The sequence below is a fragment of the Sturnira hondurensis genome, unplaced genomic scaffold (assembly GCF_014824575.4).
Source record: "Sturnira hondurensis isolate 20B ecotype Veracruz unplaced genomic scaffold, ASM1482457v3 Scaffold0001721, whole genome shotgun sequence".
In the NCBI taxonomy this organism is placed as follows: Eukaryota; Metazoa; Chordata; class Mammalia; order Chiroptera; family Phyllostomidae; genus Sturnira; species Sturnira hondurensis.
In genome coordinates, this window is record NW_028074352.1 from 2184638 (window position 1) to 2202014 (window position 17377).

The 17377-nt window shown below is 39.8% G+C and overlaps 1 pseudogene; it reads right to left on the minus strand.

The window, feature by feature from the left end:
• Nucleotides 1-595: 595 nt before the first annotated feature.
• LOC118976444 (transmembrane emp24 domain-containing protein 2-like) lies at nt 596-3935 on the minus strand (annotated as a pseudogene).
• Between the last annotated feature and the right edge of the window lie 13442 nt (nt 3936-17377).

Here is a 17377-nt window from a genome sequence, read left to right on the forward strand (position 1 = left end):
TTCAAAGGTCCAATTTAGGGTGGGGCAAGAAATGTTGGGTTGTCTTTTCTTTAAAGCAAAACCAAAATAGACAAAGTATAAAAGAACCAACCTGGCAGCACACTGCAAAGTCACAGAGTTCTGTCAATAAGTGGGTAGAAAATGTCAAGATTCTGACTTTTGTTTCTCATAAGGACTAAACAAAATAAATCTTTAATCCTTGAAATGCTGGATAAGGATTAAAAAAATGTAGATAACTGTACTTGAACAATAATAAAATATTTTTTAAAGATTTTATTTATTTATTTATCTTTAGAGGGGAAGGAGAGAGGGAGAGAAACATCAATGTATGGTTGCTTTTTGTGCGTCCCCTGTTGGGAGTTGGCCTGCAGGGAACTGGACTACAACCCAGGCATGTGCCCTGACTGGGAGTCGAACCACGATCCTCTGGTTCGCAGGCCCGCGCTCAATCCACTGAGCTACACCAGCCAGGGCAATAATAAAATATTTTTTTAAAAATGAATGCAGTCAATTTTGTAAAGCTTATTCTAAACAAACTACACTTTATGACGAAAGCAAAAGAAACTATAATAAGGGCTACATATGTACATTTATTTCATTTACAGTGTTCAAGCTCTGGAAGAACCTGTACAATGGAGGCAGAATTCACATAAGGAATTGTGCCAGTCCTATGCCAAATTTCCACTATCATTTTCCTAAAAAGATGTTTTCCCCCAACATCTGTTAATCACAAAGAAACATAAATACACTGTGAATGTACAATTCAGAAAATAAAAACTTACAATCTAATGCCAATATTATGACCAAGATGTTTGATAAACAGTGCACTACGAGTTTCGGACCACCAGGGAAAGGTTTTGTAAACAACATTCCAGACTTCAAAAAATCTTCAGGTAGTGTTGGGAACCACTCTGCCTGGTTTCAGGAGTTGTAACTACCTCCTATGGCTAAAGATGAGTGAGCAACTTCTGGAACGAGAGCCACAAAAAGACAAAGCTTCTCTCTGGTAGCAAACGCCGCCTCTGCTTCCTCCCCCTGCCCACAAAGCATGGTCTGTTAGTCCATGACAGGTACAACTCCTCAGAGGAGGGGGAACCTAAGTCAGACACGATCACTTGGGAGGCCATCATGGAAGGATTCGGGGGGCTGCAACAAAGAGGGAGTGATGGACCCTCGCTCCCTGGCTATTCTGACATATCCTGAGTCCCCATGTCCTCTGGGAGAGGGGCTCCTGGCCCTAATCCACCTAAGCCTGAAAACCTGTGATGGGGGAGGCGGTGCACTCCTTGCCTTGCTAGAGCAGGATCTGGGGTGATCAGACATAAGAAAGAATTCCCAAAAGTCCTGTGGAGCCTGCTTTGCTAAGAGTGCTTTCATTCATATGTTAAGGGTCTGAGCAGGAAATGAGTATGTCGCCCAAAGTTTCTGCAACCCCCTTTCCTGACAGACACTGACTCAGACTAAGCCCTCAGATTTCTTTGAAATGTTATCTACTGTTTGATCCTTACTGCCTGTATTCCTGTGTGTTACAACCCAATAAAAGCCATTGAGGAAGGGGTTCCTGGCCTTTTTCCTCTGAGAAACTGGCCACCACTCCTCCCCAAGCAGATCATGTCTTGGTAGCGTTTACTTTCATCTGTGGCGGATGGGGGGACTTGTGGGCAAAGTCGCCCTCACAAGGTAGTTGATCTGTTCCAATGTCATGGCAACTAGAACAAGAGCTTAGGAGAAGGCCCAGAGGACCACTCTGCTATTTGTGTTGTCATTGTTGGCTCTGTGTATTCTCTCTGAACTTCCATGTCTTCCTGTTCATCCCACACAGCTGTCATCACCACTGCTAGCCCATTAATAATTTCTTCTACCTTGTTCTGTTTCCATGTTTTGTCTTTTTGGGGCCTCCACAATATCAGTGATGAACCTCACTATCTTTAGAGTGATAGTGGACATCCTATTGCTAAAACAAAACTTATTTGTTCCATCCACATGAGAAGCAAATGTGTGTTCCCACCATACTCACAGTCTCCTTTATAAATTCCTTCATTATCAGGCCCTGTAATCTCCACATTGATGTCCAGGAAACCACCCTTAGCAACCTTGAAGATGATACCTATCTTGGTGCATAAGGTGACCCTCCAAAGAAGCACTCCTCAACATGTCCACTGATGCTGACAAAGTAGCCCAAGGTCATGGCCAGGAGGGCAGCCAAGAGCACCAGCAACTCAGAGAGGTCACCATTGTGGGATTGGGGCAGAAGCTATTGTTGCCTCCTCAGCTGCCACTACCTCAACAATAGAATGTTCTTTATGGATAAATTCTAGCTACTACCTACAGATGGAATGATAGGATTAGAGTGCAACCTTCTTGCAACCCTAATGAAATGATGAATCTAGGCAATAATCATCAATGTCCACTAAAACCATTAGATTATTAGGGGTAGTTGATAAATTATAATGAATGGATTAGCTGACAACATCTGGACTCACTGGTCAGTTACCACAAAAAGAGACAATTAGATATGAGCCTTCTGCAGTGATTCTGTGAGAAATACATAGTACCAATAACGGTGTGCTCTTGCCACAAAAGCAAACATGAATCTGACGAAGCCTCTAGACCCAACTGCTCTCCAACTGAAAGTCCAGGGGTAAGAGGAATGCAGTAAGTTCAACCTCCTGAATGCAATCAGCTAAAACCAGGACATTAGAAATTTGAAAAATACAATAAGTAAATGGCAAGGGAAAAATAAACAGAAAGAAAGAACTATTATTAAAGAGTCATATTCTGCTCTGTAAGCATATAAAGAGAGATATTGAGCAATGTGGACTTGTTTGGAGCCTGATTCAAATAATACCAAATGTAAGAGATATTTATGATGCTATCAGAGGAATTTGAATACTGATGGATATTTAATGATATTAAGAAATGAAGCCCTGGCTGGTGTAGCTCAGTGGATTGAGCACGGGCCTGCGAACCAGAGGATCACGGTTCGATTCCCAGTCAGGGCACATGCCTGGGTTGCAGGCCAGTTCCTGGCAGGGGACACACGATACATTGTGTGTCCTCAGCAGAGGCAACCATACATTGATATTTCTCTCCCTCTCTCCTCCCCTTCCCCTCTAAAGATAAATAAATAAAATATTTTAAAAAAAGAAATGATTGTTTATTTGTGAAGGTATAGTTATGTTAAAAATAGTATTTTTTCCCAATGCAAATTAAATTTTAACAAATAAAGTAGTAGGATACCTGGGGTTTGCCTGAAAGTAATCCACTGATGAGAGAAAGGGGCAATATAAAAATTTTAGCAGAAAAAAATGGGCCGTATATTGGTGACTGTTACAGCAAGCCAAGGAACATGAATAGAGGACTCACGGACATGGACAATGGGCTGAGGATGACTGTGGGAGCAGGGTAGGGGAGAGCAACGGGGGAAAGGTGGGACAATTGTAACTGAACAACAATAAAAAATAATAAAAACTGGGTGATCGATTTTTATATTATTCTTTTTTCTACTTTTTAATTTTAGATTTTCCATATTGGGTGACAGAGAGATCATGTAATATACTTTTTAGAGAACGTATCTTTATACTACACAATGAACTTCCAAGGTGATGTGAGGAGCCATGTATAGCACTGCAATAACTGGTTGAGTCCTAATCCCTAGAAATGTAGATTTAGGCTCGCATATAATATGGCTGAAAGACCAAAAGAGGCTTTGCAGGAATAGTGACTTACAGCATTATTAAAGATCCTCTCATTTCCAATATGTTGGCTGATTCCAGCCTCCTGAGAGCTTCCTGGCTTTCATTCTTAAATCTAACTTTGATACCCACCTTTCACCTACCTCTATCTCCTGCTATCGTACTGGTCTCCCTTTTGGCAAGAATAATTGAAATATTTATGTCAGAGAACCTGTGCCTTAGAATGAGAGTCACTGCCATATTCGGATAGTTGTTGTCTCAGCATACCTAACACGCCTAAATATTGCTCACCTCTGAGACTCTCTTACTCCTGTTATTTGCCTAATTGTGCAGTTCTGCATGCTAATCTTTATCCTAATGATTTTTAGTGATGAAATTTTCCTCAGATCTACTAACATCTTCTTACTTAAATGACCTAAGTTTTAAAATAGTGAGCAGAAGCACAAACAGCTTCTACCTTTTGTAACAGTGAGCAAATAAAAAGACAAGTTTTTATAAGCAACCTTCTTACTTGTCTCACTGCTTAAAAGCTGGCACTTGTGTTGGCATTGGGTAGTGGGGAGGCAGCTGCCACAAACCTATGACCTGCTGTAACCCATGATCCTCCACAAAACTATGAAACTAGACACCACAAACCCATAGCAACCACCTTGGTGCCATACAGACCATGGAAACCTTTAGGAAACATTTTTTTATGGTGGTTATGGTGATTCATTGCAAATCTGGCTCTGTTTCACCACTGCCCACCCTCAGCCAGTTCTTCTGTAGTCAATTCTCAATAACTTCAAGGGGATCAATATGAAGGAAAAGATACCCCCAACAATCTGGCCTCTATTTTTCCAGGAAAGTTTATTTTAGAATTACTGGCAATATGCTCTAGTTGTAAAGTCTTTGTTTGTTTCTTTCTTTCTTTAGAGAAAAGTAACAGTGTATGCACTTACATTGTTCATCTGCTGTAGAGATTACTAGGGAAAGTGGTCAGCCAGTTCAGCAGCTACAAATAGAGAGGGCTTCCTTTTATGCAACCCTCAGAATGGAAACATTTTTAAAATTTGGTGAATACATAATTACTATATATAGCTGCAAACAACCTTTGGGAGACTAGTAACCCAGATATCTGGGGGATAGATAATAGGGTATGCTATGCCATTAAAAAGAAAATCATAGGAACTGGTTGTTTTGAATCCAGTGTGAAAATCTAGAGAACACCTACCAGATTCAGGGCCTTAGGCTGGTAGTCAAATAGGAGATAAAGTTGAAGAAGTCACCAACAGCTGAAATTTATTCTTCTGGTTATATATAAAGTGGTGTTTTAACTTGCTACGAACATTTACAAAAGTGTGTTGATGAGTTATTTTGGGAGAAATATTGTGTGACACTATACATATTTTAATTTCTATGCATATATAATATTTGGCTTTTTCAAAGTCAGAGTCACACTAATATGGGGCCAGATCTTCACAATATAGAAAGATTATTATTAAAAATCTGAATATCTGAGGTCTGTCCAGAAGGTATCCAGCCATGTAACATAAAAAATAGAGACATTTGTTGAAGAAGATTCAAGATACAAGAAATATGGTACATAGCACAATGATGCCTCAGTCCCTTCCAAGGCAGGCACTTATCTCACGCAGTTCTCCCAATCACTATCAGCTACCCCATCATATTTTCCTGAATCTCATTGATGGTCTGAAATTTCTTTCCTTTCAAAGGCAGTTTTAGTTTTAGGAAAAAACATAAGTTGAAGGAGCCAAATCTGGGCTGTAGAGGGCTGGGTCACATGTGTGATTTGATGTTTTGCAAAAAAACCTCTGTACAAGATGGGATGCATGAGCAGGGGCATTGTTGTGATGAAGCTGTCAATCACTAGTTGCCCATAGCTACAGCCCTCTGCATCATCTGAATAGTTTCAGCAGAAGAATTTTCCATTGTAACACAAAATTGGATGAAGATTCATTGTTCTAGTTGCTCAGTCATTTTTAATTCGATGGCCACATAGTACACACAGTCACTTAATGGCATCTACTGCCCCCACTGACTAGTATGGTGAAGTCATCATTATTCACAAATGTGCATTCCAGTCCACTCTGCTTGGCTGCCAGGTTACATTGTGCAAACCAGTTCTCATTATATTAACAATGGCTGGATATTTTCCAGACAGACATTTTATTTCTAGTTGCTCTTTCTTTTTTAATTATTTTATTGTTATTCAAGCACAGTTGTCTCCTTTTACCCTCTGTCACTTCCCTCCACCACAGCCATCCCCACCTCCCTCCCCTGATTCCACCCCCTCCTTGGTTTGGTCCATGTGTTCTTTATACTTGTTCCTGAAAACCCTTCCTCCCTTTACCCCCATTATCCTCTCCCACCTTCCCTCTGGTTACTGTCAGATTGTTCTTAATTTCAATGTATCTGATTATGTTTTGTTTGCTCATTCATTTTGTTGATTAGATTCCACTTAAAGGTGAGATCATATGGTATTTTTCCCTTACTGCCTGGCTTATTTTGCTTAGTATAATGCTCTCCAGTCCCATCCACGCTGTTGCAAAATGGTAGGAGCTCCTTCTTTCTTTCTGCTGCATAGTATTCCATTGTGTAAATGTACCATAGTTTTCTGATCCATTCATTTACTGGTGGGCACTTAGGTTGCTTCTAGCACTTGGCTATTATGAATTGTGTTGCTATGAGCATTGGAGTTCATAGGTTCTTTTGGATTGGTGTTTTAGGGTTCTTAGGATATAACTCTAGAAGTGGAATTGCTGGGTCAAAACGCACTTCCACTTTTAGTTTTCTAAGGAAATTCCATACTGTTTTCCACAGTGGCTGCACCAACTGCATTCCCACCAACAGTGCATTAGGGTTCACTTTTCTCCACAACTTTCCAACATTTGTTTGTTGATTTGTTTATGGTGGCCATTCTCACCAGTGTAAAGTGGTATCTCATTGCGGTTTTAATTTGCATCTCTCTGATGGCTAATGATACTGAACATCTTTTCATATGTCTCAGGGCCCTCTGTATGTCCTTGGAGAAATGTCTGTTCAGGTCTTTTGCCCATTTTTTAATCGAGTTGTTTGTCTTCCTGGAGTGGAGCCATGTGAGTTCCTTATATATTGTGGAGATCAAATCCTTTTCTGATGTATCATTGGCAAATGTTTTCTCATACAATTGGTTCTCTTTTCATTTTAATGCTGTTTTCTTTAGCCGTGCAGAAGCTTTTTATTTTGATAAGGCCCAATTTGTTTATTGTTTCCTTTATGTCCCTTGCTCTAGGGGACATATCAGTGAAAATATTGCTTCATAAAATATCTGAGATTTTCCTGCCTATATTTTCCTCTAGGACTTTTATGGTGAAATGATTTATATTTAAGTCTTTTATCCACCTTGAATTTATTTTTGTGTGTGGTGTATGTTAGTGATAGAGTTTCTTTCTTTTTTTTTTTTTTTGCATGTAGCAGTCCAGATGTCTAGTTGCTCTTAATATATACTTTTGAAAAGGCATTAAACCACTATGAGAAACTGCCTTGTAAAATTAATTAATTCCAAAGGTCCACTTGGAAATTGAAATTAGCTATCAAATCTTAGAAACTACAATTTGCCTGACTCTGGAGGAATAATATTTTACAAAACCTGGGCCAAGAGGTTACAAAGTAATGAGGGACGAGTTCCATGCGCACTGATGGTGAAGAAGCTGGTCTCTAGCCAGGTTCAACCATAAAGTTATCACAAGATTAGATCTCCCAACCAGCATTTCTTATCCTCAACTTCACAGGAAGATGAGGCATTTGGATTTTGTGCTTCCCAAATGACTTGTTTGATTTTATAAATTAAAAATATTGTAAAACTTGAGAATTCTAGTTTTTAAAAATTTAAAGCAGAACGATGACCATCTAAAAAGATGAATGAAATTAGCTCTTACAAGATTTTTTAAAGAAACTAATTGCTACATTGGGACACTGGATTTTGTTTTTAAATTTCCTGTGGAGAGAAATATTTATAAAAAAGAACAAGTTTATCAGCAAAAACAACTTATTCCTGGAAATAAATTAAATAGAAATTAATTCATCTCCCTACTACACTGAAGAATCTGGCTAACGTGGTAAAAAGTGTCATTTAATCAATTATGTCTTTGTAAGTGGCAAGAAAATGTGGCTCACATGCAGGTTGCAATTTTAAACCCTTTCAATAAAAACAGAGAAAAACAAAAAAGATTCTAGGACAAGGTTCTGTGGCCTAAAAGTGCTGTTCCCTGATTACTTCACCAAAAATGTAAGAAACTCTTTCTCATATATCAGATGTCTTAAGAGAACTTTATGCAGAGCAGCTTTATAGTCTGCATAAATTTTCTCCACTTTCATTTATATCGCATGTAGGCTGCGATGTTAGTTGAGGTTCAAAACTTATGCCTTAGATATCAGAGATAAGGAGGTAAACTATTGATTACGTTGTAAAAAACTGGTATTTTGCCTAAATAGTAGGCTAGCCTGCTCTGTATGTACAGAGGTAGAATTCTCCCAATCCGCAATTGAGCTAATTAAACAAGGACTTGAGACTTCCTGCCAAGATGGAGGTGTAGGTAGACACACTGTGCCTCCTCACACAACCAAAAGAAGGACAACAATTTAAAAGCCCAAACCAACCAGAACTGACAGAAAATCATACTGTATGGGAAGTCTGACAACCAAGGAGTTAAAGAAGAAATATACATCCAGACAGATAGGAGGGCCAGAATTAGGAAGCCCAACAGAGAGGACTTGAGGCAAGGAGGCAGCTGGTGGACCCAGCAAGGCAGTGAATTGTGCAGGGGCACACAGGGCTGCAGCTGGCGGACTGGGTGGTCCCAGATTGGCATGCAGATAAACCAAGAGGAACAACTTACAGACCCACAACCCAAGGGCCCCAACAGGAAAATAAAGCCTCAAACCACTGATTGAAAACACCTGTGGGGGTTGAGGTGCTGGGAGAAACTTCCAGCCTCACAGGGGAGTTTTTTGGGGAGACCCACAGGGTCCTAGAGTGTACCCAAACCACTCACATGGGAATCTGCACCAGAAGGGCCTATTTTGCTTGGGGGGAGTGGCAGAAGTGACTGAAAGTCAGCAGAGAGCAGAGCAACTTCCATTGTCCCCTCTTGAACTGCTGACCCACATACAGCACCACAGCCCAGCAACGTGGGTTGCCCCACCCAGGTGAACACCTAAGGTTCCACCCCTCACTATGTAGCAGGCACATCGATGCAAAAAAAGGAAAAGAAAAAGAAATGGCCCAAATGAAAGAACAGATCAAACTACAGAAAAAATAGAACTAAGTGATGAAGAGGTGGCCAACCTATCAGATGCACAGTTCAAAGCACTGGTGATCAGGATGCTCACAGAATTGGTTGAATTTTTTCGCAAATTAGATGGAAAAATGAAGGCTAAACTAAGTGAATAAAGAGAAATGTAGAGGGAACTAATAGTGATGGGAAGGAAACTGGAANCAACCCAGCAACCTGGGTTGCCCCACCCAGGTGAACACCTAAGGTTCCACCCCTCACTATGTAGCAGGCACATCGATGCAAAAAAAGGAAAAGAAAAAGAAATGGCCCAAATGAAAGAACGGATCAAACTACAGAAAAAATAGAACTAAGTGATGAAGAGGTGGCCAACCTATCAGATGCACAGTTCAAAGCACTGGTGATCAGGATGCTCACAGAATTGGTTGAATTTTTTCGCAAATTAGATGGAAAAATAAAGGCTACACTAAGTGAAATAAAGAGAAATGTAGAGGGAACTAATAGTAATGGGAAGGAAACTGAACTCAAATCAATGGTGTGGACCAGAAAGAAGAAAGAAACATCCAATCAGAAAAAAATGAAGAAACAAGAATTCAAAAAAAATGAGGAGAAACTTAGGAACCTCCAGGACATCTTTAAATGTTTCAACTTTCAAATTATAGGGGTACCTGAAGGGGAAGAGGAAGAGCAACAAGTGGAAAAGTTATTTGAACAAATAATAAAAGAGAACTTCCCCAGTCTGGCTAAGGAAATAGACTTCCAGGAAATCCAGGAAGCTCAGAGAGTACCAAAGAAGATGGACCCAAGGAGGAACACACCAAGGCACATCATAATTACATTAGCCAAGGTTAAAATGATGGAGAGAATTCTAGAAGCAGCAAGAGATAAGGGGACAGTCACCTACAAAGGAGTTCCCATCAGACTGTCAGCGGATTTCTCAAAAGAGACCTTACAGGCAAGAAGGGGCTGGAAAGAAGTATTCCAAGTCATGAAAGGCAAGGACCTACATCCAAGATTGCTCTATCCAGCAAAACTTTCATTTAGAATGGAAGGGCAGATAAAGTGCTTCTCAGATAAGGTCAAGTTCAAGGAGTTCACCAAGCCCTTATTATATGAAATGTTGAAGGGACTTATCTAAGAAAAAGAAGATGAAAAATATGAACAGTGAAAGGACAGCAAACTCAGTTATTAACAACCACACCTAAAACAAAAGCAAACTAATAGGACAGCTAGATTGGGAGCAGAAACAGAGAAATGGAGATCACATGGAGGGTTAGCAACGGGAATGGGAGGAGAAGAGGGGAGAAGGTACAGAGAATAAGTAGCATAGATGGTAGGTAGAAAATAGGCAGGGGGGGCAGGAATACTATGGGAAATACAGAATCTAAAGAACTTGTGACACATGGACATGAACTAAAAAGGGGGAATGTGGGTGGAAGGGGGTGTGCAGGGTGGAGGGGAGTGAGGGGCAAAAATAGGACAACTGTAATGGCATAATCAATAAAACATATATATATTTTAAAAGGCCTGAAAGCTCAGCAAGAGGTGTTTACAAGTTAATCAATAAGTGATAAGAAACCTGGGCAGAAAAGTGATGTGATAGNATAAAAATAGATATTATATAATTATATATATTATTTTTATATTTTTTATATTTATATTTTATTATATGTATTATTTATATTTTATATATATATTTCCATCACTATTGGTTTCCTGTGCATTTCCCTTCATTTCAATCAGTTTAGCCTCCATATGTTCCTCTAATTTGTGGCTAAAATCAACCAATTCTGTGAGCATCCTGATCACCAGTATTTGAACTGTGCATCTGAAAGGTTGGCTATTTCTTGGTCGCTTAGAATTATAGGCTCTGGGGCTTTGAGCTCTTCTTGAGTCATAATGTTTGGTCTGTTCGCACCTGTTATGTATGAGGGGCAGAGCCTTAGGTGTTCACCAGGGTGGGGCAACTCAGTTGCTGGGTTGTGACACTGTATTGTGGGGGCGGGGTCAGTGAGGGGCAAAAATAGCGCTTTGCTCCGCTCCCCTCTCAGACTTCTGTCCCCTCTGTGGCTTCCCACAAGCAAATTGGGCCCCTCTTGGTTCCTGGGTATGTGGGCCCATGTACTCTCCAGGACCCTGTGGGTCTCTCCAACAAACTCTCTGTGGGCCTGGGAGCCTCTCCTGGCCCCTGGACCCTGACAAAGTGTTTCCAGTTCATGCTTTCAGGCTCTAATTCCCTTCGCTGGGGCCCTAGCCTGCAGGGTCTGTCTCACTGTTTGCTGTTTCACTTGGTTTATCAGCGAGCAAATGTGACCACTGTTAGCCAGCTGCCCTGTGCCCTCACTGGGTCTGCCTATCACCACCCCATGCTTGGAATCTGCCAACCACCTCCACCTCTGCTCCTGGATCAGTGGGACTGAGTGATCTTTCCAGCCTAACCCCCATCCGCCGGTGACTCCGCCCTTCTTACCTGTCTGGCTGAGTGGTTCATTGTTATCCTACTTCCATAGAGTTCAATTTTCACTGTTTTGGCTGTGTTTTTGTTTCTAAAACTTTGCTGTCTTTAAATTTAGTTGTGGGAGGGGGCACAGTGTTTCCACCGATGCCTCCATCTTGGCGAAAGTCTATATTTTTTAAAAAAGAAAAAAAAAGGACTTGAAAACTTTTCAAGCACCTGTGCATACTAATTGTGTAGTGCACAGAAGCACTTTTACATGCAACAATTTGTAGGATTCTTTTTATATTAGGGAAATAACCCCTGATCTAAGGGGTTATTTCCCTAATATAAAAGATCACATAGAGGGTTATTTCTGTCATTTGTGTTTGACTCTTTCATGGTTCTTTTATCATATTAACTCATCTTTATTTTCATATAATAAATTTTTGACTTCTTTTCTGCTATGTTTTCTGTTTTCTTCAATTTTTCCAAACTTTAATCACCTGAAATTTATTTAACATGTTATGTGAAAAGGGATCTAATTTTGTTTTCTTCCTGAAAAACTACCATTTAGTTGGGCATTTTTATTAAATAATCCTGGATTGGCACTACAGGAAATTTGTTTTATTTTTATGTTAATTTGTTTCCTAGAAGAATTATTGGCCAAGACCTCCAGGTGCTTCTTGAAATGCATCCTTTAGTCAATAAAATTAGGCCATTGGCTTACATTATGATGGTTATCTTTAAGCTTCTTACAATCTAATATCCTGACAGACAGAAATTGCACCTTATTTATTCTATACTGTACCATAATTCATGGATTACTTTGTGCATCTTCAGCATTTGATAATACTTACTTAAATGAACACTATGGTAGTAGAGCATATATTCAATTTATTTAAGGACACTGAGGCTATTTGGAGGGCAAAAAAGAAAGTTCAAACACAACATAGTCTTCTCCATTGAAGACTAATTTTGCATACTGTGATGCCATACCTACCTATTGTAATTAACAGGAAAATACCCACAGATTTAGTGTAATTGCAATTTGAAAAAAGAAGCAACAGCATAATGGGGCATGGAAACAAAATGAGAGATAAATTGTTGATTATACGACCAATGAGCAGGCACCTTCTTCCTTGATAGGAAATCAGACTTCTTTTCAGCTTAATTCTCTCATGCCAGAAGGTTAGTTCTTACATGTGAATTAATTGTAACTGTTATCAACCAAGCGTGGTGTCTCATTTCCACTGATAGTGATTGGTTTAAGTCTGAGAATGTGATCAGTTCTGGCTAGTGAGACCTATAGGTAAGCCCACTGAATGATTGCTTGGAAAAGTTTTCTGGTAATAACATGAAGTTCAAGACAAGCTAGAACCATTTCTCTCCCCTCTGTTTTGTTTTTTGGTTTGTTTTTTTTTGATCTGTCTGTTTTTTTTAGAAAATCACAAGTTTCTTAAAAATGAAAACAGATAGGGATCCAAGATGGCAGAGGAGTAAGGGCAAGGTACACTAACCTAAGAGGGCCAATCTGGAATTACAAGTAAATTGGAGAGAACTCATCTGGAATAAACAACTGAATGAGAGCTGGATAGGAGAGGCTTGTAACCACGGACAAATAGAAGAAACCACTTCACCACAATGTAACTGGGATGGAGTAAGAAGATTTGAGATGACTGAAGTGAAAGAGGGAAATTTCAGCAGCCCAGGGTTCCCCCTAAGAAGCATGAGGCCTAAACTCCAAGCTGGGCTCCCCAGCCTATGGCACCAGAGCTGGAAAGAAGCCCAGATAATATCCAGCTGTGAAAAGGAACAGGGTTTTTGTCTACTAGGGAGAGAAAGCTGGAGACACAGAGAGCCTCTTAAAGGACCAACACACACAATTTCATTTGCAGCCACTATCCTGGGCTCTGGAAAAGGGTGGGGGGAAGGATGGACTAGAGATGCTTGGGAGAATCTGAGTATGGTGACTTTGGGAAGAGAATTGAGGGAGCAGCCTCCAGGATGCCTGTGTTGAGTCATTCACAATACCGCAGGATCCATCTTGCTCAGACAGAGTAGTCCCATCCAAGGGACATCAGCCTGATGGAAAGCAATGGCCCCACCCATAGGAATTACTTTGCCCCAGCCCATAGTGCTTAAGTATGAGTGCTGATTACAAAGTGACTAGATTAACAACTGAAGGAGACAGCCACCGACCATGTATCATTGGTAGTCTCTAACAGGCTGCTTAGGGCTAGACTGGGACACCATCTAAAACCATCAGGGGCATATCCAGAAAGTGATGACAGTGCACCTGTACAACAGCATACAAGACATGATGGGCAGAGTGACTCAGTCAGTCAGCTAAAGGGAAGGACCCAGCAAAGAATGACCCCAAAACAACCAAAATCCCATTACAGCAAGAGAGCCCATGGGCATGGACAACAGGATGGGGATTGATTGTGGGAGCAGGGAGTGGGTGGGGCAGGGCCGAGCAATACAGTAAAAACTGGGACAACTGTTACAGAATGGCAATAAAAAATAAAAGTAAAAATGAGATGAAAAGGGCCTAGGTCCATAAGGATATTGTTGGAACACTAAATCAACCAACCCTGAAACTTCCCTAATGCCAGACTTGTGATTATCTGTGGAATTAAACCCCTTTTGTTTAAGTGAGATACGTGGAGTTGGACTCTCCTTGCTCACAACTGAAAGCAGCATAACTCTTATCTACACAGAGTGAAAAAAGCACAGACTTTTGATCAAATCCTAGCTTCACCACTTGTTACTTTTTATATTGAAATAGAAAAAAACTTTTATCTAGTTTTTTCTATCTGGTTTTGTTTTCTAGTTTTTGTTCGTTTATTTGTTTTCATTATTGTTCATCTAAAGTTGTCCCCATTTTCCCCTCACCACTCCCTCCCACCTCACCCACTCCCATCTCCCACACTTAATCCTACCCCCACATTGGCTTCTTCCATGGGCCCTTTATTCATGTTCCTGGATGACCCTTTTACTTCTGTTCAACTGAAACTAATCCCAACTGAGTTTGTTAATCAATGAAACAGACAATTACAGGCAAGAAAAAAGGATATATAGATACATTAAATACGATATTTTTGTTTAGAAACAGAATTGGATTACAACTTCAAAAGAGCATGAGCCCTCAGTGGATGGGGAATTCTGTATGTTCCAAAAGCCCCAATTTGTGTCAGTAGAAGGTGGACAGCAGAGTCACAAGGTATAAATATACCTAGCAAGGTCATACATTTAGCTGAGTAGTTTCTGACACATGTAATTTTAAGCTAAAAAACAAACAAACAAGTAAATATAATTTTAATAAATTTTATTTTTGTGTATCCAAAAAGTATTATTTAAATATACAATCAACATTTGACAATTAATGACATATTTTACTTTTTTATTTTGATATGATAAATATCCTGTGTGTTCTTTTTACGTCTCTATACATTATATTTATTTTGTTGTTGTTGTTCAAGTACACTTGTCTCCAGTTTCATCATACCACACCCCACCCACCCCAACCATTCTTGCCTCCCACCCTCAAACCTACCCCCTTTGGCTTTGCCCATGTGTTCTTTATACATGTTTCTTGATGGCCCTTCTCTCTGGTAACTGTCAGTTTGTAATAAGTCCTAAAATCCTATGTTTATTTATACTTTCAACCCATATCAACTTGGACTGGTCACATGTCAGGTGACTAATAGCCACGTGTAGGTGTTAGCTACCATACTGGATAGTGCAGAGCTGAAATATTACTCAAATATGTCTATCACAGCCTCACACTGATATGTGAGAAAAAATAATGACAACCAAATTTAGACAATAAATCACATTGCAATCTAAGGAATGCTTTTGTATTTTATCTCCCAAACTTCAAAACAATAATCTATGGCAATACTACCACAAATATTATTTTTTCTTTCTGACCAATTAGAGAACTTAATAATTTAAGATCTTTACACATTAAGATCACAATCCAAGTAATAAACTTGAACCAAGTATTTCTATCCAGAAAGTAGCCTACCTCAGAGAAATTAAATGAATTGCCAGAGATAGCCAATATGTTAGCTGCAAAATATAAGTTAAAATCTGGGCAATTTCGACTCCCAAACCAATGCTCTTATTTAATACAACAACAATGGAGAGGCTCTCACACATGTATATATACAAAGTCTCTTCAGCCTCTTTTCCCTGAAATTGGTCTGAAAAACAACACTAATTGTGTCACTAAGCAGTGGGTTGTTCTTTGTTGAAGTACTGACCATGGCTATCAAAAAACTGGTGTAGTCTCTTGGCCAAGATGGAGGAGTAGGTAGATATACTTTGCCTCCTTGCACAACAAGAAGAAGAACGACAACAAATTTAAAAACAAGAAACAACCAGAACTGCCAGAAAATTGAACTGTATGTAAGTCCAATACCGAGGAGTTAAAGAAATATTCATCCAGACTGGTAGGAGGGGTGGAGAGGGCAGACAGGGTAGAGAGGATGCACAGCAAGCCAGAGGATGGAGGACAGGGTGAGTGAAGAAGCAGCTGGACAATCCCATATTCACATGCAAATAAACCAGGAGGAACAACTGGGGAGCAAGATAGACCACACAACCCAAAGTTCCAGCCCAGGGAAATAAAGCTTCAAAGCCTCTGACTGAAAACAGTGGTGGAGGTTCAGGCAGCAGTGGGAGAAACTCCCAGACTCACAGGAGAGTTCATTGGAGAGACCCAGAGGGCCCTAGAACTTACACAAATCCACTCACCTGGGAATCAGCACCAAAAGGGCCCAATTTGATTGTGGGTAGAGGAGGACATGACTGAAAACCAGCAGACAGCTAAGGAAGCAGCACTGTTCCTTCTCAGACCCCTACCCCACAAATAGCATCACAACGCAGCAACATTGGTTGCCCTGCCCTTGTGAACACCTAAGGCCCTGCCTCTTACTATGTAACAGGTGTGCTGAGACCAAAAAAAAGTGGCCAAAATGAGAGAACAGATCAAAGCTCCAGAAAAAATACAACTAAGCAATGAAGAGATAGCCAATCAACCACATGCACAGTTCAAAACTCTGGTAATCAGGATCCTCACTAAATTGGTTGAATATAGCCATAAATTAGAGAAAAAAATGAAGGCTATGAAAAGTGAAATAAAGGAAAATGCACAGGGAACCATTAGTGAAAGGAAGGAAACCAGGACTCAAATCAGTAGTTTGGAACAAAAGGAAGAAAGAAACATTCAACCAGAACAGAATGAAGAAATAAGAATTCAAAAAAATGAAGAGAGACTTAGGAAGCTCTAGGATGACTTGAAACATTCCAACATTCGAATCATAGGGGTGCCAGAAGGAAAAGAAGATGAGCAAGAAATCAAAAATTTATTTGAAAAAACAATTAAGAACTTCCCAAATATGGCAAAGGAAATAGACTTTCAGGAACTTCATGAAACTCAGGGAGTCTCAAAGAAGTTGGACCCAATGAGGAGGACACCAAGGCACATTTTCAGTAATGTAAAATTACCCCCAAATTTTACACTAGCTAAAATTAAAGATAAGGAGAGAATCTTAAAAGCAGCAGGAGAAAAGAGAAAGGAGAAAGGAGTTGCAAGTAACAACTCCTTTGTTACTTGCAAAGGAGTTCCCATTAGATTATCAGCTGATTTCTCAAAAGAAAACTTGCAGGCAAGAAGGGGCTGGAAAGAAGTATTTCTAAGTCTTGAAAAGCAAGGACCTACATCCAACATTAATCTATCCAGCAAAGCTATCATTTAGAATGGAAGGGCAGAAAAAAATGCTTCCTAGATAAGGTCAAGTTAAAGGACTTCATCATCACCTAGCCATTGTTTAATGAAATATCAAAAGGACTTGTCTAAGAAAAAGAATAAAGTCAAAACTGAATATTAAAATGATAACAAACTCACAACTATCAACAACTGAACCTAAAAGAAGAAAACAACAAAAATAAAAACTAAACAA